Raw genomic sequence first — 22,218 nt, 5'->3', positions numbered from 1 at the left:
CTTATCGCTGAATGCAATCAAATTCTTATAACAATGTTCCAAACTTAAGTTGAAAGCCCTTTAAATGCAAATGATTTCGGAAGAAACAATGAATATACAGGTGTCCCAATACTTTTGTCCATATAATGTAGTCATCCTGCTGTGTGAATCTGACCAAATTTTGGGTTTTACAGGTTTTGTTTGATGTATGTATTGTGCCTTATATCTAGATGAACTGGAAGAGGTGCATCATGTTATAATGTAAAACTCTTTTTGTTGAAGGATGGGACCTTTCGTTAAACACTCGCTACGCTGAGCTTAACCTCCTAATTTATAACCTCTCTTGCTAAACGTAATACATGATACAGTTCTATGGCTCTATGCAGACCCTAAAAGGAGAGCCTTACAGCATCGGCAGGTATGCTGGACTGTGTTAATGAATCTCCATGTAGTCTATCCTGGTGTTTAGGAACTTTTACTGTTCAATAGCTATAACTCATTTGTGGTGGAACTACTTTTTGGTGGGAGGTATTGACAGTATTGAAACATATTCAGTATGAAATTCAGGGCTTCTTTGATTTTTTGTGTTTCATTATTTTTAATACAAAACTCTTGTATAAAAGCAATAGAACATTTGAGGTTGTGTGTTATCACGAATAACATCATGTGCTATCTGGTGTTGACCAGAGGAGGGTTGGTTCCTCTCGCTCTGAGGGAGTTTTTACTTGCCACTGTCACCACTGGCTTACTCAAAACAGACTTGAGCATGAGTCTCCATAAAGCTGCTTTGTGACAACATCCATTATGAAAAGTGCTATATAAAGACATTTGAATTTGAATGATTATTTTTATTGAATTTAAATGTAATCCGAATTTGTTTATTTAACCATATTATTTACTATTAATCTTTTAATAATTGACTGTTTTTAATGTAAAAATAAGAATTTGTTTACTTATTTTAGTGGAAGTTGATTAAATCCCTTGTTTACTGCAAATGCTTGTCTACATTAGAGTCACCCGAAAAATACTTCTGAACGAAAATAAAGATTGATGGATTGATTGATAGAATATTATTTAGGCTTTTGACATTACATCTGGACATTATTGGCACCTACTAGCTTGGTAATGGATTTTCTATCATTGGGTTGAATTGGATTGTTGCCAGTTTTCTGGAAGGCTTGCCAAATCTCACAACAGTGGCTTCAAAAAGAATGCAGATTTTTTTTTTATTATTGGAACCCAATAATAAAAACTGTTGTGAAGCTTGTTTCAATTCTGAAAAATAGAAATTGTTGGATTTCATTATTGAAGCAGATGCTACCTCTGTGTACCCCCTTCTTTGAAGCGTGATGTGTTTTCTATCAGATTCTTAGTTCCGATTTGTGTGTATGTTTGTGTTCATTTTATCAGGTAAGGACAGGGTAATATTCTTCCTATTCTCCTCCATTGTCATGGGCTTATTATTCCTCCACACACCCACTTCAGCATCTCAGGTGTCTTGCCTGTCCCTCATAATTTTCCTCTCCTTTTGGCTCTTACTTTGGACTCTTTTCACTATTCCACCCCCATCTTCTCTCATTGTTCCACCTTTATATTCCCCTGACCCACTTTAGAGGCTGACTGCCTATGCAGACGAGGCAAAGTTCACCATTACCTCTCTCTTTCTCATTAGCTCTGCTACCTAGCCCCTGGCTAAATAGCGTTATTACAGACTGAGATTGTGAGACTGTGTGTGTGTGTGTGTGTGTGTGTGTGTGTGAGAGAGAGAGAGAGAGAGAGAGAGAGAATGGGGTATACATTAAGTTGTCATTTGTGGACATTTTATCACATGCATCTATCACACTGTTGCACTTTATTGGCTTGCACAGACCAATCTGTTGCTGCACGCAGATCTGATTCTGTCACTGATCTAGCCAATAATAGCACAGAATTGCTGGAAGCACCAAAACAAAAAAAATCTGTGGCCTAAAGCTTAGGGAAGCAGCTTAGAAGCAGGCTGGGGACTGGAAGATTGCTGCTTCAGTTCCCTCGAACATCAGGAACTGGGGGTAGGGGAAAGTGAAGGAACAGCAGAGGTGGGTAAGGTGCCTGTCCACTGCTCTGCCCACTGAAGTTCATTAGTGTATGGGTGTTTGTTCACTGGCATTGATGGGTTAAATGTGAAAATCCAATGTTGTGCTGTGCAGTGGCTTAAAACGTTTGTTTCTAATTCTAACAAGTAAAATAAGTGGTGTTATAATGTCAATACCTACATTTTAGTGTCATGTAATAATAAGAGTGGAATAGTTTTAATGCAGCATAAGCAGCATAATGCAGCAATTTGTATTTCATACCCCTGGGCTTCACCTACAGTTGCAAAGTGTAATTCACACTTTAAGCCACCCCTCAGGAAGGAGATGTCTATGTTTCTGGATGTTAGATACAGAATGCAGTCAAGTAATATTACAGGATTGTACACATTGCTGCGCCAAAGTTATATAGTGCAGCAGCGCTCCGAGCCTGGAGTGGCAATGATAGAGACACTGTTCTGCCTATTACAAGTCAATGTAGCATCACAACTTTAAAGTTGTTATTAATTTGAAATGTTAGACAATGTTGCTTTGATTTCTTTTTATTAAAATGTTTCAAAAATGTTACATTTTTAAGTAAATATCATATTGAAATGGTGTTAGGGAGTGTACACAGTTTCAATATCAGTGTCAGTTCTGGAAAAGAAAAAGTGATATTGAGCCATCTTTACTTACAAGGTGAAACTATGACATATGTGTTTGCCTTGGTAAGGTGTTAGGCCACCAGGAGCCTCCAGGACAGCTTCAATGCACCTGCAGCTGTGCTGGAGGAGCACTGTTCTTCCACATAATATTCCCTCTCTCTGTGCTTTGAGAATGATGGTGGAGAGTGCTTTCCAACATGTCAGTCCAAAATCTCCCAAAGGTGGTCAACTGGGTTAAGTTCTAAAGCCGTAGCACATGATTTACATAAATGTCTTACTCCTCAAACTATTTAATAACCCCTTATGTCATGTGGATTTGGGCATCACCAGCTTGGAAAAGCATCCCTCAGCCTTGAGAGTAGACCATACATTTTCACCTAATGGTGAAAGAAAGCTCAGCTCAGATCACTTTTGTCCACATCTCTGCAGAGCAGTGCCTGTGGCTTCTAACCCACTGAGCTCTTCAAGTATGTGTTTGTCTTTGTAATGAAGGCTTTATGCACTGCAGCCCTACTGTAATATTCTTCTCTACGAGCTGATCTTGTGGACACAGACTGACCATGTCCTGTACTGACATTCCACAATAATGAACCATCTTTCAAAGCCACATCCAGAATTAAGGGAATCTCTGAGTTCCAAAGCAACAAGTACATCTTGATTTTCTTGAAACTCACAAATCCCAAGCAGAGACAAGTCCATACAGGAAAGTCCAGCATCTAAAACTGGGCTCCTAAACAAGTCAGTATGCATACTTCAGCAAACATAATGGCTTTTAAACATGGTGGCATAGGGTTTGTCTCAACTTTGGGGAAATGAAATGTCACTGAATGAAGAGTCCACACCTCTAGAACTGGGCCTGTGCAGCATTTTTATACATCGCAATAAGACCATTGCAGGAAGAGGTTGCATCATGCAGTACACCTGTCCAGGAACATCTGCACTCGTTTTCCTTCTCCACTCATTTATTTAGTTGTTTTCTTTATTATGTAGTATAAAGCATGGACTCATATTGTATGTTGTCATCTATTTCACACTAATTCATTAAGATCTGCTTCTTCTCACATGTTTTCCTTCTGCAAGTGGTCGGAATCTCTCACTCTCTCTCTCGTTCAGCCCCTCCCCCGCACCGCATTTGCACACTCTAAGGACAAATTTTCCATCTCTCTTAATGTGCTGCAAATTAAACCTTCATCATTCACCTTATGAGTGTAATATGTGATTAGTTCAGTACAAGACTTTCACATTACAAATTAATGTCAGACACGACCCGATGTGCTTTAAGAGCGAAAAAAAAAAGACGGCAAGACGAAGAGGGAGGCACTAATTTATTAAGCTCCTCGGAATAGGAATAGAGCAGGAGGGGGGTGTGGAAAGGTCAAGGAAAGTTTAAAGTAATGTAAGAATGGGGAATCAAAGATTGAAGGGCGCATTGAAAGACCTGGACGAACGAAAGCATGCACAAAAAATCTCTCCATCCCATGAGAGGAGGAGGAGGAGCCCGGTCATTTATTTATTCATGAGCCTCTTTAACTTCAAAGCGCGTTTGAGAGCCAGTCGCAACAGGTGCTGTTCAGGGCCATTTAGCCGCTTAAACCCTCCTCAGGTTAGTACATAAAATTAAGCCTGAAATGAGTCCCTGTTGAAAATGCACTTAGCGCACGTATAGCATCATTCTTCATTTCACCGCCGTGCTGTAAACTGGAGTGTCTTTTAAACTTGTTTTGAAGTCACCCCCCTAATTGAGTTTTGTTAGGCCTTTGACGGAAGCTAATCTGATCTCGTTTTCAGCAGTGTCTGTCTCGCAGACGAATGGGCTCATTTGAACCAGATCATTGAAATCAATCAGTTGAACTTACTCACAAATTCCAAATGAATCAAACATTTCTGTAGCATCCACATGACATTCACATCCATGCCGACACTCTTTAAAAAAGGTGCTCTAACCCCTTAATGCAGGTTCATTACACACAATATCCATAATTCAGTAACTACAGGGACTTTTGTGCAAACTGGTTGTTGGAAAACAGTAATTCAACAATGTGAAGTGCTGCCACCTGTATGTTTTGGTTTCGTTCTGAATAAACATGTAAAACTTCAACACTGGTGGCACTATTCTTTAGTAATAGAAGAACACTTTTAGCCCGCTGTTGGGCAATAGATTTTTTAAGGGGTTAAATGGATCTTTAAGTAGGCCCATAGAGGAATAACTTTGGATCCATAAAGAACAATGTTTGTAATTCAATTCTGTTCAATTCAATTCAGCTTTATTGTTATTATACTAATACAAGGTTGTACAGTACAACGGCAGAGATGTGTGAGTGTGAAGAACCTTAAACGTAGTAAGTGTAGTTCTTTATATCTTTAAAAGGTCTAGGAGCTAGGGTTAGGGCTGCGCAGTGCCCAAACATTCCCTGTTGTTTTAATTGAGATATGCACCATGGCGCCAACAGCTAGCAGACATCAAAAACAGTTTGATTCCTCAGTACGTCACAGTTCGTCACCAAAACGCTCCCACTACACTGGCTACATGTGCTGAATAGCTTTACACTGAGCAATCCAATACTCAAGGTCATAGCAGGCAAGGGTCGAAAACACAAAGAGAGCAAATCCATATTATGAAAACCAGTAAAACAAAGCACAGAAATACGCAGAACATCGCAATGAGGCCCACAAACACCCTGGAGCTTTACAGGACTCCTAATCAGTCCCTAAATGATAGGCTTCAGGTGAGGGGTGGAGCACAGCCAGCTGCTGAAGCTAGAAGGGGGTGCCAATGTTACATTTGTCTTCTATTTTCAACTACGGACTGAATCCTGGTTGTACGAGTCCTTTTTTTTTGCAGTCAGTGATGTATCAAGCTATCTATACAGAAGATATTTACATGTTTTCAGATGTACACCTAGAATATGTAAAGTGGCATTTATTTCTAAGCAAATTGGTCCTAACTCTAAACCCTTACAAATAAAGGTGTTTATTAATCAATGCCACAGAGGAACCATTTTTGGTTCCGATTTTTAAAAGGGTGCATGTGTGAAGAACCTTTTAAAGGTTTAAATATGTCAAAGTAAAGGTTTTTCACCTATGCAAAGGTGCATCACACTCACACCTCATTTAATAAATGGCTCTTTCAAGTGGTTTGTCTATGGCATCACTCAAAGAACCCTTTGTAGTGCCTTTATTTGTATGAGTGTAACCTTGATGTTAGGCAGCAATTCTAAACCTATTCCTAACGTATAACACTATTAATAAGAGGTGTTAAACCAAAGAAGTTAAAACAAAGCATTGCCCTACAGGCATTACATTGAAACACTGAATTGTTGCCTGACTGCTGGATTACTTTCTTTATGTATTTGTGCTTAGTGCATTACAGGAATGGCCCATTAGTGAGCAAAACAAGATTATACCTTGTGAAACAATGAGTCACTGAATCAGTATTTTGGTTCACTAAAACAGAGTCAATAAATGAACAGATTCGATAAATGAACTTCGCAACATTGCTGCTTTACACATCAGAAAAGACTGTCGTGAAAGCTTGCAATTTCCAAGCATCAAGGGGACTGGAACATTTGGCTGGATATTCAAATTATGCCCTAATAGACTATTAATTGGTTAATGGCTGTGTCAGTGAGAGCAGGCTATGTTTGTTTGGTGGAGAAGAACAGGGGAGTGGAGGCTGTGCTCTAGCGTAGCGCCAATGATGCTTCATAATTGTGATTTATTAAAAGTTCTTCAGCTCGTGTCATTGCCGTTTGCTCGCCGGCGAAACACAACAGATTGGAAAATGTTAATATTTGCAGCAGGGAAAACAAAAGAGGTCTCAGCTTTTCCAGAGCGCTACCACCGGAGGGCTGATAAAGTCAAGCATATGTCCGTCAGATGAATGTACATGCTGTGTGTGTGTGTGTGTGTGTGTTGGTTTTCATACATTTTCAAGACAAATCACAAAGTAACACATAATAAATATTGCAAAAGCATTTACCTTAGGAATAAGTGTGTTTTAACATTATTTGCAATATCATTACAATACATTACAATACAATACAATACAAATAAACATAAATGCATTAAAGGTAAGAAGAACTTAAGTCATAAAACATTGGAGCACCTCCAAAACAGCACCAGGTCATATATATATATATATATATATATATATATATATATATATATATATATAGCACACACACAGCTTGTGTAGTCCCTGTAGCAAAGTATTGCCAAAAGAATAGAACTCTCTGGAGCAGATAAAGCTCAACCTATTGACTCCGTGCCTTAATACCAGGTTTGGCCTAGAGGGGTATAAAGCTCCAGCATTGAGCTGTGGAGCAGTGGAACTGTGTTCTCTGGAATGATGCATCCAATGCTTTGGGGATTAGTTGGGGAGTTGAAAATGAGTTGGGGTGGTGATCATCCAACATCCTGACCTCACTCACACTCTTGCAGTCTTCACAACAATGCTCAAAAATCTAGTAGAAGCCTTCCCTGGAAGACAGTAGAGACAGTAAATCCAACAAAAGGATCAACTATTTTTTTAATACCCTTGATTTCAGAAAAAAACAATGTGAATCTGGCATATATATATATATATATATATATATATATATATATATATATATATATATATATGTTGCTTCTGTTGGAATGATTTTGCCAGAATAATGTAAGACTTCTCATCCATTAAATTGGACTTGAAGAATGAGGCGAAGAGCAGGTTGATTGAGAGAGCAAATGATTAACCAAAAGGGAAAAAAATTAAGTAGCTGCAGTGAGAAAAAAGAAAGCATGTGTGTTTGTATAGACAAATACATTAAGAGGGACCAGGCAGTATAGGAGCACACATTTGTCTTCTGAACAAATAGGCTGCATTGGGTGCTTTTTTCTTTGTTCTTCTACCTAATTCTCTTTTTTTCTCTGTCTCTCTCTTTTCCACAAGTGTGCACAATAATTTGATTAGGATCAATGAACATGAATGAAGCAATTAATTAAAGAAGTGGCACTCCAAGCATAAATGCTGTGTCTATAAACAGCCACCTGCCTCTTTTTTCTTCAGCTATGGAACTTTGCTTTGATGCAAACACCAAATAGACTAACAACATTTTACGTAACTCCCACAAAGACTTTACACTTTACACTCCTGATCATCAAACCAACAGCTGTCTGCAGACATGACAGAGCTGGACTTGGTCAAAGCAGACATATAAATGGGAATATACTTCACACTTCGGTCACCATTATTCTGATCACCTAACAAATCCGTAATGAGAGCCTAACAGACGGAATTCAGTTCCAATATATGTTCACCCACTCAGGAACTATCACAGCGCATCTAACAATACAGATTGCATCATGCTTATAGGGATGGAAAACACTGAGACACACAGAAAGCTCCAATTTAACACCCTAGTATATTTCACAACATAGGCAACCACACATTATACTCCTCTGGGGAACAATGTTGGTGACTTCAACTTTGTTTGGGGACAGGGACAAGCGGCCTATCCCACAAGATTGTGCTTTTGTGTACTTGTGGGAGCATTTATGTTTTGTGAGAGGTTAAGTCAGTTTTTTCCCCCTCATTTTGATTTACTGTGTATCCTGAGCGCTGAGCCCTTGCTGGATTTGAACCTATGATCTCCGCACACTTGATGAACAGACAGTTACATTTACATTTACATTTACATTTACGGCATTTAGCAGACGCTCTTATCCAGAGCGACTTACAAAGTGCTTTGCTATTTACCCAAGAAAACCTCAGCTAGTTAGAATAGGCTAATAATTCAAAAGATACCTCTAAGCTTAGACATTGCTAAACACAATACAATAAGGCGACAATAGAACTAATCGTCCAAGTACTCTCTGAAGAGGTGGGTCTTCAGTCTGCGTTTGAAGACAGCGAGTGACTCGGCCGTTCGGACACCCAGGGGCAGCTCGTTCCACCACTTTGGTGCCAGGACAGAAAAAAGCCTGGACGCTTGTCTTCCACGGATTTTGAGGGATGGCGGGTCGAGCCGAGCCGTACTTGAAGCTCGAAGGGCTCTTGGTGCGGATCGGCTTTTGACCATTGCCATCAGATACGGAGGAGCTGGTCCGTTCTTGGCTTTGTAGGCCAGCGTCAGGGTTTTAAATCTGATGCGGGCAGCTACAGGAAGCCAGTGGAGAGAACGCAGCAGCGGAGTGACATGGTTGAATTTTGGGACATTGAAGACGACCCGTGCCGTTGCATTCTGGATGAGTTGTAGGGGCCTGATGGTACGCAGAGGGAGACAGCAGTTAGACAGCTGCTCCTCTTAACAGCTGTGAAAATAGCTTACCTTCTATACAAACACAGGTCTGAGCAAATTTACCTTTCCATTCTTTCTTGGACACAGATAAGTACGTGGTTTCACAACTCCAGAGTGTTGTAACCACCTAACTGTCTGCTTGTTCAATTAGTTCAAATCTCTTCAACACCACAGCCCTTCATAGTCAGGAGTCAGAATCGGAAGGTCTATCCCATTAGGGAAAGTTTTAACCTACAGATATGAGGGGGAGGAGGGGGAGGCAAGTGAATTGGGGAAAGAGGGACACAGTGGAACTGAAATGCTGACTAAGATAAGATAATTTAAAAAAAAGGCTCTGCAATCAGTTTTTGTAAATTCAGCTTGACCTGCCTTCATGTGTACAGTACAGAAAACATAAGAAAACAATGGAAGGAAAGACCCCCATTCCCTGCCTGTCTAGTTTGGCCATGGCAGAAATGTGCTTTTGCTGAATTCAGAAAAACATCAGTGTGCACCACAAGGTTGGGACAGACCAGTCACCTCTGAAAACCACAGCATTATGTTGTAGTCATTTATGTACAGTGGTAATATCCAATGTGGAAATGTTTTCCTTTTCATCCCTTTCCTCCTATAGCTGCTGATGGGCTTTTTTAGACCTGGGGGTCTTAACAAAGCAGGTAAAAAGAGATGAAAGGACGGGAGCAAGAGGGAGAGAAATGAGAAGAGCTGTAATAAGACAGCTGCAGCCATCTGCTTCTTCAGGCATAAAATGTCTGCAGACTATTCCTAAGGTTAGATTTAAGGCCCATGTCACATTACACATACATGTTTGTATTCCTTACTTAGTGGCCAAATTCCATTGACTATTGCAATTCCATTGACGTTTTCACTAATACTGATCTAGTTACCAAAGCAAACCACAACCTAACTGTTACTTTAAAAAGTATTCTTTAAAAAAATCTTGTTTACCAGACCAACTGTCCCACAGCATCATTTTTTTGGGTCCCCACATGCAGGGTCACACAGCAGAGCATTCAGAAATATGAGTATGCTACTATGCAGCTTATGTGCGGCACTGCTACACAGTTCCATTAGATATGTGCAGTTCTTATTACAAAACGAGGCAATACTAGCAACAGTAAACATCTTAGATGTGCCTAGCAATATTGCAGTGAGAATGAGGGAACTGCAAGCAAGCAAACAAGCTAACTGAACAGTCCTAAACAGTGCATTACTATACACAGTGTAAACTGTATAGGCCAATAGCATGTAAATACCATGATGCTTAGCGTTAATTTATTTTACACATATACTAATTACTATATACTCATAATCAAGTGTTGATCGTATCATTGGAAGTTTGCAAGTTCAAGCCCTTGCCATGCCACAGCATAATTGGACTCTCTGTGGGCGGTTAGGATGACCCTCCCTCTCCCTATCACTCAGTGCATTGCAAGCCAACACAGGCATCTGTTATTTGATATAACGGAATTGTTAGCTTTCTCCTACAGGCGTATTTAACTATTTAACTATTCAATGCCATTGTGAAGGCTAGCCTTAAGCACTGGATAGGTGAAGGCCAAACTAGTGGGTGGAAATGGGAATGACTAAATTGGGAAGAAAATAGTGGTGAATTCAGGATGCTGCAGAGCTGTTGCCTGGAAGGAACCCAGTATGAGAACTGCATGTTTTAGATCTTGAATGCTACTCTACCTTAGACCATGTACCCTAAAATAACAGCCACAGAATAATTTTAATCACACACTGACTGAATGAGGAGAATATCATCTCTGTCACTCCAGGCTCTGAATGCTGCTACTGCACTGTGTAACTTTGGTGGAGCTGCATAAGACACTGAGCTGTGTCTGTCCACATGCCACATGTCTGACACTTTTCAGCTTGTCAACAAATGCATGTGTAGAGCTGTTCATGAGGGGGCACTCAAAGCGTGATTTGTATTCATGACAGTTGCGTAAAAGTGAATTACATTCCCTGGAGGCTGTAGAGGGAGCCCAGGAGCAAAAAATATTAGTTCTCTCATAATGCTGCTTTAAAGTTAAAATATAGTATCACACACATACTGTGTTCAGTACAGAAGTCAGTGCTAAACTGTGGAGATTTACATTTTTTTTTACGTTTGTAATGATTTGCTTTTAAACTGCTAGCATGATTGAGGCTTCTGAAACTACAGTGTCTCTGCTGTTAGCCTCTAATGAGATGAATAAACTGTAGCTGTTTTGCTAATTAATATTCTAATAGCCATTACCGCATTTCACGGGTGGGTGTATTCCAGCTGAAGTCACTCAACTAGCCATCTGCATCCTCATTAAAATAATATATATTCTAATGAGTCCTCTAATCTAGGCCCCATTCTAGTAAGTATTCTAATGAGATCCTCCCGCTTGTGACAGATAGACAGGGTGGAAAAATGCCCTTTCAGAAGAATGAAATAAAGGACAGTGACGAGACCACAGAGTTCTTCGCTCTTTTACTTTTTTCTCTCTTTCTCTTTCTTCTTGCTCAAAGGGTGCTAAAATAAAAAAATATGAGCGGTTTCAGAGGTGCTGACATTTAGCCATGCAAAAAAGTAGTGAATTATTCAGAGAGATGTACAAATGTCAGGAAGGAGGCGAGCGCAAGAGAGAGAATAAACTTCGCCTGAAAAGAGTCAAGAGTGAAAATAAAGTCTGGAGCTTTGGCGGGTGCCCATGGGGCTTCCAACACTGACATGGTAATCAGTGATACAGTGGGGCCTCAGACACTGATATGACACACGGATCCTGTTTTCATCAATTTTTGAGGGTTCTGGGGCCACATTCATGAAAGGTTCCAAAGAAATAAAAAAAAAAAACTCAAAAAGATCTTAAGGCTCTGTGTTCTGATTGCGGCAAAGACTTCTCAGACTTCCCTACAGGATTTGACCTCATGGGAATCCCGGTGCCATCTTGAAGGGTATTCTGATTATCAAAAGGCTTGAGGGAACTTTCTACTGGCATGAACCCTAGGTTTGACTCAAGAGAGGAAGTCGACAAAACTGTAGACTTTAGGTACTGCCATATCTCTGAGATACATTTCATGTTTTTGGTCATGTACACGCATAAATAATTATGTAAATAAATGTTTTTTAAATGGTCCATGGCTTATATGTACAGTTTTATGAATAACTTTAGGGAGATGAGCCTAAATAGTGCTGTTGTTTTATGTATTTATAGTGAGAATGTGACTTTGTTTGGGGACAGAATGCCCTGATGCAGTTTACAAGTCTACTTTCATCCGTGTTATGCTGCCTCACATGTTCCATTTATGGTGGGCTTGTGAAAACAACTGCAAGCATGGCTGTCTGATCTGGGTCTTCTCTGAGTCTGGTCAGCAGGATGTGCTGTTAAGGCAACAATGAGTACAAAATGACTACCGCAGCTCAAGCGGGTTGCCAGGTTGAGCACAGTGAACCTCAGGATGAGTTCAATAACTTTTACAATGACAAGCAACAAGTTATACCCCAAAAATGTCCACCCCTACGAGTGATTGTAATAAATTATCCAGCTTTGGTTAGCTAACCCTAGCTGAAGCTCAGTGCTCACCTGTTTAGGAGAAAATGAGACAGTTCAGCGTCCGTCTTGAAGTGTTTCTGGGCTCAGAGCTGTCTCCATCTATCAAAGGCATTGCCAATATTTACTCTCGTTTTACTCCATCTCTGGTCATGGAGCTTTTTAGATGAATGCAGAGGCTTTTCAGGTTGTGTAACATCTAATGATCCAGGTCCAAGTCGCTTCTTCGCTTCCATGGCTGCAGCACACTGTGTTTCCTTACTGGTGTGTTTCTTACCTGGTGATCCAGGGTGTGGCAATAGGACTGGGGAATGGGCAATGGGTGGGATAGGCAGCTAGAACATAAGCAGATTTCCGCACCATACCTGACCATTCAAAGACAAAAATACAGGCTGAAGCACTGCTGTCAGTAAATGCTAGAGCTTAAACTTGTATGTTTCTATAATATCTGATCCTGATCATTTTATGAGTTAGTACAGAAAATATAATACTAAAGTGACCTTTTTCTAGCTAAAGAGATTGCCGGAGGGTGTGCTAGGTTTAGCTTTTGACAAATCACCTGCATGATTTATCAATCTCGCACCTACGTTGCACAGTGGCACTTTCTCCATTTTGATTTTCTCCAAGTTGTGCCTCTCCTGCTTAGCTTTTTAGAATTAGTGCTTAGCCTTAAAAGGCTTTAGCTAGTGGGCTGGGTGTGTGTAAAAAAATATTAAAAACTGTTACGGGATGGGATTTTGGACAGTTTTGTTTTAGTTATGTGGGGTTTGAGGTTCACGGTATGTAATTTCACGGTATGCACTGAACACTGAACTATTTATTTAACTATGCCAAGGAAAATACATGGTTTGAATATTAGGACTTTTAATAATCATACTCTGACATTTTATTTACTAATTATTTAATTATCCATTATAAGCTTCTATAGCTAACTATATTATGTTTATAACACTGCTCCACACTTTACAGTATGGCTCTTCTATTTTAAAAGTGTATTACAAACAACAAACCCCAGCACTCTACCAGCAGTGAGAGTAACACAGTACATCATAGCAAAGTAGTGTAATCATGTTCTTATAATAAGATTACAGTTACCAAATCAATAAGATTTGTTGAATATAACATTGCATGTTATATTAAACATGTATATTAAACATGCACAATGCATTATATTTTTAATTATTGTGAATAGAAGATGATTGGCATGCCTTTTTTTAAGAAGGGCTACCACATATGTTAAATAAGAGTAACGCACTAGGAAAGTAATGAGTAGTGATCTGTTCTTAGGGAAAGTGAAGTAATCCACTGCACTTTAAGAAAAGAAATTAGTAATTAATTAGTAATTACTTAGTATTTAGTAATAATTTGGTCATGTTTGGAAGCCATAGTCTATCCCACTTTTTTGATAGAGAACCACAAAAAAGGACTCAATATGCCAACAAGACAATGCAAAATACCCCAGGGCTCATCTACTAATAAAGAAGGTTGAGGAATCAGTGGGGTTCAGGTGATATTGTGGAAAACACAGATTATCATTCATTAACCATTCATAGATGGAAATCTCTTCTTAAAACCCACCTACGCACAAAGATTCTGACATTCACCAGTGTTTTCTTCATTTGGGATTTGGAAAACACATTATTAATAAGACTTTTTCTTAGAACATTTCTCAAAAACAAATTTAAGCAAGTTCTTAGGAGGATCTTGGTGAATGAGACCCCTTGAGATCTTGTTGAGAAATGTGGGATTATGTTGGGAAATATGCGGCGAGGAAACATCCAGCCACTATAAGAGGTCAAGAATGTGTGGGAAGCAGTTCCTTTTGAGCAGGGGGTGTCCAATCCTATCTGCAGAGAGCAGGTGTGGCTGCAGGCTTTCATTCCAACCAGGCAGGAGCACATGTGATCAACTGTTCGAAGACAGAGACACACTGAATGAACAAGTGGAATCAGAGGAATGTGCTCCGCCTTGCTCATAATGAAAACCTGCAGCCCGTTGTGGATAAAAAGTGGAATAGAGGTTTTACAGTCACATGCCGAATATTAGTGTCGTGATCTAAGCTGGTCATAGAATGAAATAGATTTTATACACTTATCTTCTGTATTGGATTCCATTGTGTTGTTGTGCAGTGTGTAGATATTCCACCAGGAAATTTACATTAAAATGTTATTTTCTTATTTCTCATCTAATGTATTATTATTTTAAATATATGATATGTTATTGTCATTATTTATAGATCATTTAAATTAATTATTTAATTATTACACTGACATTGCAGATGTCTCAAAAGCACATAAAATAATCAGGTTAAGTCAGGTGAGCTGATCATGGGATTCCAAATCCACCCACTGTCGTCAAAATGAGAAATTCCTGCAGCTTTTTTATTGTATTTATCTATGTGTATCTCTTATTGCTGAGATAAATGGTTTCATGATTACTTGTCGAGCTCAGACACTGAGTCAGCCTCTAAAATATGTGTGTGTGTGTGTGTGTAGCATCTACCTCATCAAAAGATATGACTTATTTTACCATTACAGTTACTAAGGCCAAAAAGGAATCGCACTCTATCAGTTCAGATTTGATCCCTCTATCTTTTGATCTCTCTCTCTTAGTTCAGATTAGATCTCTCTCTTGCTATCTCACACTATCAGTTCAGTTAAGATCTCTCTCTCTCTATCTCACACTATCAGTTTAGTTAAGATCTCTCTCTATCTCACACTATCAGTTTTGTTAAGATCTCTCTATATCTCACACTATCAGTTTAGTTAAGATCTCTCTCTATCTCACACTATCAGTTTTGTTAAGATCTCTCTCTCTATCTCACACTATCAGTTCAGTTAAGCTCTCTCTCTCACACTATCAGTTCAGTTAAGATCTCTATCTCTCTCTATCAGTTTAGTTACGATCTCTCTCTCTATCTCACACTATCAGTTCAGTTAAGCTCTCTCTCTCTCACTCTATCAGTTTAGTTAAGATCTCTCTCTGTCTCACTCTATCAGTTTAGTTAAGATCTCTCTCTGTCTCTCTTTCTCTATCTCACACTATCAGTTCAGTTACGATCTCTCTCTCTCTATCTCACACTTTCAGTTCAATTAATCTCTCACTATATATATATATATATATATATATATATATATATATATATATATATATATATATATATATCACTCTATCAGTTTAGTTAAGATCTCTCTCTATCTCACTCTATCAGTTTAGTTAAGATCTCTCGCTGTCTCACACTATCAGTTCAGTCAAGATCTCTCTCTATCTCTCTCTATCTCACTCTATCTGTTCAGTTATCTCACTCTATCAGTTCAGTTAAGATCTCTCTCTATCTCACTCTATCAGTTCATTTAAGAGCTCTCTCTCTGTTTCCCACTATCAGTTAGTTTAACATCTCTCTCTCTCTATCTCACTCTATCGGTTCAGTTAAGATATCTCTCTCTCTCTCTCACTCTATCGGTTCAGTTATCTTACTCTATTAGTTCAGTTAAGATCTCTCTATCTCTTGATCTCTAAGTTCAGTTCAGATCGTTTAATGTCTCTCTCAGTTAAGTACAGATCTCTCTATCTCTCTTCCCTTTCTCAGTTCAGTTAAGATCTCTCTCTCTATCTCACTTTCAGTTCATTTCAGTACATACAGTACCTTCATGCTAAAGACTTCACTGAGGTGATGTGTGCTGTGTATACACACATAATCAGTTGCAGATTAATGCTGAATTACTTTGAAGGCACTTTTATTTGGCTCCACAGACTTGAAAAATCAGTATTTTTCAAGTCTTTAGAGATAAAAGTAATTTGAAAGACTTGGTCTTATCTCCCTTATTGCCATGTTAATGACACGTTTTATACTAATAATTACCTCTTCTATATTGGCTCTTCTGCCTTCTGTTATGAACAAAAAGTTATAGCCATTTAAATAGTCCTGCAAAGTCTTCAGTGTCAGAGCCAGAGACTTGGGTGGAGTAATGGGGCACGGAAGAGATGAGGTGTAGTAATGGCATGTTGAGAAGAAGGGGTGTAGTAATGGGATGTTGAGGAGATGAAAGTGCTGTATTGGGGCATTGAGGAAATGCGGTGGAGTAATGGGTCTTTGAGGGGATGGGCTGTAGTAATGGAATCTTGGGGAGATGAAGGTGCAGTATACAGGCGCTGAGGAGATGGGGTATAGTTATGGGATGTTGAGGAGATGGGGTTTAGTAATGGGTCTTTGAGGGGATGGGGTGTAATAATGGGATGTTGAGGAGATGGGGTGTAGTAATGGAATGTTGGGAAGATGAAAGTGCAGTATACGGGCATTGAGGAGATGGGGTGTAATAATGGGATGTTGAGAAGATGAAGGTACAGTATACGGGCATTGGGGAAATGGGGTGGAGTAAAGGTTCTTTGAAAGGATGGGGTGTAGTAATGGGATGTTGAGGAGATGGGGTGTAGTAATGGGTCTTTGAGTATAGAAATAGATGGTTTTATCTGCATCTATGATTTGTCTGTCTTTGTGGGTTCAGCATGTGGGTTCTAGTCTGTACACATGTACTGAGTTATTTAATGTATTGCCCTGGGTGTTGTGTGGCTTTGCTCTTGTGAATAGGCGTGCACACACACACACACACTCATATACACACACACACATCCACACACTGAGGGAGGCCTCCCAAAGACTGGAAATCAAATGCCCCTTAAATCTAATTTAGCAGAACAAATAAACCGGAATAGTGGGAGACAGCTAGCAAAATGCAGCTGCCTTCTAAAGCGTGTGTGGGGGGGTGGGGGTGGGGAAGTGGGCTGTCCCCCAAAGCCCAGATCTTAAAGTCCCCTTTCTTGCTCTGGAACAAAGATATTTTTCATTAAAATGCCCTGTGCGTTTATTCTTTCTGTCTTGACTTCGCTCTGTCTCAGACTGAGATCTGTCAACTGCGGTCAAGTGCCTTCCAGCATTGTGGTGAAGACATGCTCATTTATTTATGTGTGTGTGTGTGTGGTTGAAAAGACAAACTGAGAGAAGTGCATTAAGAATGTAATTCTGAAAGTCTTGGTATCACCCTTAAAGTGTTACATCACAGGATTTTGTCTTCTGTCAGGAGTGAGGTGATGACATCTGATGGTATGCATAACACTGGTTGAACAGAAGCTTTCGACTGACCAATTGCCACTTAAATTGCATACTATCAGACCTATCTATGCTCTGCCCACAAAGGGTTGTCACAATACCAGAATTTTGATAGACAAAGTCCTCAATACCAAATAATACAATAAAAAAAAAGAATAATAGTAATAGTGGGGAGATAAATCAGCAGATAGATTTCATGAACTGGCTGAACCTTCTACACTGACCATTAGAATCCCACAGGTGGGACTGTACTACCCAGGAACAGGCCACGGTTAGTTCCACCAGTGGTACTGTATGTATGGAAGGGTTAAATTCCAATAAATCATTATATGGAGAAGGCCCTAAGGGCTCCTCACATTTCTATTGAAGTTGCTACCTGCCTCACTTAACTTGAAGCAGGTACTCAAGCTGAGGCTCTATAGCTAAGCAGGCTAACTCGTTGACTATTCTCTACCTATGCTTAAACGTCAGCCTCAAACCTCTCACTGACACTGTATATAAAAGGAGCATTTTACCTTGCCATGGCAAATCCAGTTATAAAGGACTTTTTTTAATTAATAAACAATGGATATATTTTAGATGAGATTTTGCTAGCGTAAAGGAAGAGGGCACCCATGTGCGCATATAAAACTTGCAGATTTCCATTTCATCCAGCCTTTATTTACAAACTTGAATGGGTGGAAAATAAGACAAAATCAATAGAAAAAAAACATTACCATTAACTTCTTTCACCTTTACTGTAAACGCTGTGTCTGGCTTGATTAATGGGCAGAAACAAGCATGCAAGTGGCAGAGCTAATAACAGTCTCCAGGCCTTTCTCCACGCGCCATTATGCACAAGGTAATAACAAATAACCAACGCTCACCTCCGCAGTGAGTCAGGAGCCAGATGCAGATTAAAACGGCGGTCAGCTTTTATAGCCGTATATTGGGAACACGTTTGTAGAGCCGCTTCAATAAATGGTGTCATAAAGTGTTTGTAGTTTGAGAACAATTAGATGCTAAAGGAGAATAGCGCAGATTTTATATCCACATTCCTGCATGATTTAATCATTTAGAAAACATATAGAAGAGTGGCTTGTTGTGAGATTCACCATTCTAGAAAGAAATCTATATGAAATGGTTATAAATCTGCTGCCTGATGACATTGCTTTGGGATAGTTTTGTAAAAACATATTGGCCTAAAGCCAATAGTCAATTGTCCTTTTCCTTTTCTTACTAGATTTGTAAACTGTAAAATATGTAGAACCTACAGTAATAATTATTTTAGTGATGGCATCAGCACTTGTGTTTAGAAAACAGTATGCCAGAACAGCTCCTTGTCTGTGTTTATAGTGACCTCTTGTCAGTCTGTACGAGAGACATTTCAGCCCCTCATTTCTCCACCCCATCCCATCAACGCCCCATTTCTCCATCTCATCTCCTTAACGCCCCATTACTCTACCCCATATCCTCAACAGCATATCACTCCACCCCATCTCCTCAACAGCACATTACTCCACCCCATCTCCTCAACACCCCATTAATACACCCCATCTTCCAATGTGTCACTATTCTACCCCATCTTCTCGACGCTCCATTACTCCATCCCATCTCCTAAACACCCCATTATTATACACCATCTCCTAAACAGTGCATTACTCCACCCCATCTCCTCAACACCCCATTATTATACACCATCTCCTAAACAGCGCATTACTCCACCCCATCTCCTCAACACCCCATTATTATACACCATCTCCTAAACAGTGCATTACTCCACCCCATCTCCTCAACACCCCATTATTATACACCATCTCCTAAACAGCGCATTACTCCACCCCATCTCCTCAACACCCCATTATTATACACCATCTCCTAAACAGCGCATTACTCCACCCCATCTCCTCAACACCCCATTATTATACACCATCTCCTAAACAGCGCATTACTCCACCCCATCTCCTCAACACCCCATTATTATACCCCATCTCCTCAACAGCACATTACTCCACCCCATCTCCTCAACACCCCATTATTATTCACCATCTCCTAAACAGTGCATTACTCCTCCCCATTTTCTTTACGCCCCATTATTATACCCCATCTCCTTAACAGTGCATTACTTATTTACATTACATTACATTAATGGCATTTAGCAGACGCTCTTATCCAGAGCGACTTACAAGGGTACTCGTATTACAGAGGTGGGTCAGTGTAGTGTTAGGAGTCTTGCCCAATGACTCTTATTGGTGTAGCGCAGCACAATCACCTAGACCGGGAATCGAACCCCAGTCTCCCACATGGTGTGGTAGCTCAGTGGCAGGTAGTGGTGTTATCTGTTGCGCCACACCAACCACTTCACCCCATCTCCTCAACACACCATTATTATACATCATCTCCTCAACAGCCCATTACTCCACCCAATCTCCTTTACGCCCATTATTCTACCCCACCTCCTCAACAGTGCATTACTCCACCCCATCTCCTTTACGCCCTATTATACCCCATCTCCTCAACAGTGCATTAGTCCACCCCATAACCTCAACACCCCATTATTGCACCCCGCCTCCTCGACGTCTCATTATTCTACCCCATCTTCTTGACGCTCCACTACTCCACTCCATCTCGTTAAAACTATATTTCTCCACCCTATCTCTGACTAAAACATTTATATGGAGAAAACTGGTAACTGCCCTGTATTGCTGTTTGCAAAAACAAAAGTTAACAATAGAAATGCTTTTCCTCATGAGAAATATCTGAACTGATACTCATTATGTGACAGTCTGTAAGTGACTGACTTTACATAATGACTAGAATAGCTACATCTCGTAGAAAGCTAAATAAAGTAAAGCTTTAGTAAAGTTGAACCTTCTTCAAAGAAATATATGCTCCACTGGTCAACTGCAGCTAATGTTGCTAACACAGATAGTAACCGTGGGACTCGTAAGAACTATCATACAATGAATACTTGACTATTCTCACGGCAGCAACGTGTTATGAGCTGAATTCTGAGTGTTTGTTGGTTTATAGTTTCATCATCAAAAAAATGTTTGTAGTGGGCAAATGCTAACACCATCACACCCCTCAGAGACAGGATGCTCGTTTTGGCCAAATGCCACTGTGATATCAAGACGTCCTGTAGAGCATGTTGTGGAGCATGGTTAGATAATAATAGTTTAAGTATTAGAGGCCTGCTTTGTGCATGGTCACTGCCACCGCTTTAATCACTAGTGTCATGCCCCTTATCACTCCAAGACTTTACACACTACAGTTAGACATTTCACACTACAGGGACTTCCGTAGACAGTGGTGGGGTTATGGTCTTTGGTAAAAGAAGTTTGCAACACTTTGCAGACACATGCTGGGCTGATAAAGGATACATGCCTGGTAATATAGGCCACATTTTGTGTGTTTGTAAATAAAAAGAGTGGATAACAGTTGATAACATGAGTGATACCACTAAGACATGAATGCAAATTACACGTATTACCAAATGCACAATTTTTAAAAATGTTTTTCTCTGTTTTTTCCTCTGACTCATTCTTGAATTCATGCCCTAATCTAACAGGTCTGTACGACCTCTCCATCTGCTGTTTCTCACACAGTATATACCTCCTAGTAAAACAACTCTCAACTCACATGATTGCATGGCATATCTGTCAACTACCTAAGAAACAAACCTCTCTACTAAATAATTGTATCATTACTGTTAATTATACTCTACAACACATCCTGTCTTGCTGGATTTGGCAGTACACAGCTCACTAACTGGCTTGTCTGGTAGCTATCTGGCATGTTCTGGCTGGCTGTCTGAGGTAAATACTGTATAACTAGCCTATCAATACATCAGTCTGAGGTCACAAAGTAGCAGATCGAGAAATAAGACGAAAGTAACAAAATAAAAAGGAACATTGGACCCCAACTGACCAAGACAGAGGTGACAAATGCAAAGAAAAACGTCTTCAAAGCTAGAGGAAGACACCTAGAGGAGACCCACCTCCCTCTGGTCAAAACCCCCTTTTCTTACTGGGTAAGGCTCATAATTCATGGATGCCACAAGATGTTTGAAACATTACTTTCATTACATTCTGGTCCATGTTGACATGATTGAACACTGAAAAACACTGAATTCATTGTCATGTTCATGAAACCAGTTACTAGAGAGGACTTTTGCTTTGTGGCATGGTGCATTATCATGCTCGAAGTAGCCGTTAGGAGATTTTATTGTAAATTGGTTAATTGTGGCCATGAAGGGATGCACATGGACAGCAACAATATGTAAATAGACTGTGGCATTCAAACAATGCTTGATTAATTTTGACAGGCCCCAGGGTGCTCCAAAAAAACCTTTCCCACACCTATACACCATCTTCACCAGTCTGGACTGTTGACACAAGAGTGTATGAGTGTATCCATGGAATAAAGTTGTTGTCACCCAATTCTGACCCCACTATCTGTGTGTCTCAGCATAAATCAAGATTCGTCAGACCAGGCTATCCAGTCTTAACTGTCTGGAGAGTCTGTGCTCACTGCAGCCTCAGCTTTCTGTTCTTGGCTGATGTTGTGCATTCTGAGATGTTTCGAGTGGTTGTCAGAGGAACCATAGACTTTCTGTTACAGTCTGGCCATTCG

The 22,218-nt window shown here is 39.9% G+C and overlaps 1 protein-coding gene across 2 annotated transcripts in view; it reads left to right on the top strand.

The window, feature by feature from the left end:
* The window catches only part of lamc3 (laminin, gamma 3), a 161,336-nt gene that overhangs the window by 103,973 nt on the left and 35,145 nt on the right, over positions 1-22,218 (top strand). The gene's annotated exons all lie outside the window — the stretch shown is intronic.

The sequence above is a fragment of the Salminus brasiliensis genome, chromosome 1, assembly GCF_030463535.1.
Source record: "Salminus brasiliensis chromosome 1, fSalBra1.hap2, whole genome shotgun sequence".
In the NCBI taxonomy this organism is placed as follows: Eukaryota; Metazoa; Chordata; class Actinopteri; order Characiformes; family Bryconidae; genus Salminus; species Salminus brasiliensis.
This window is presented reverse-complemented; position numbering and strand designations above follow the sequence as displayed.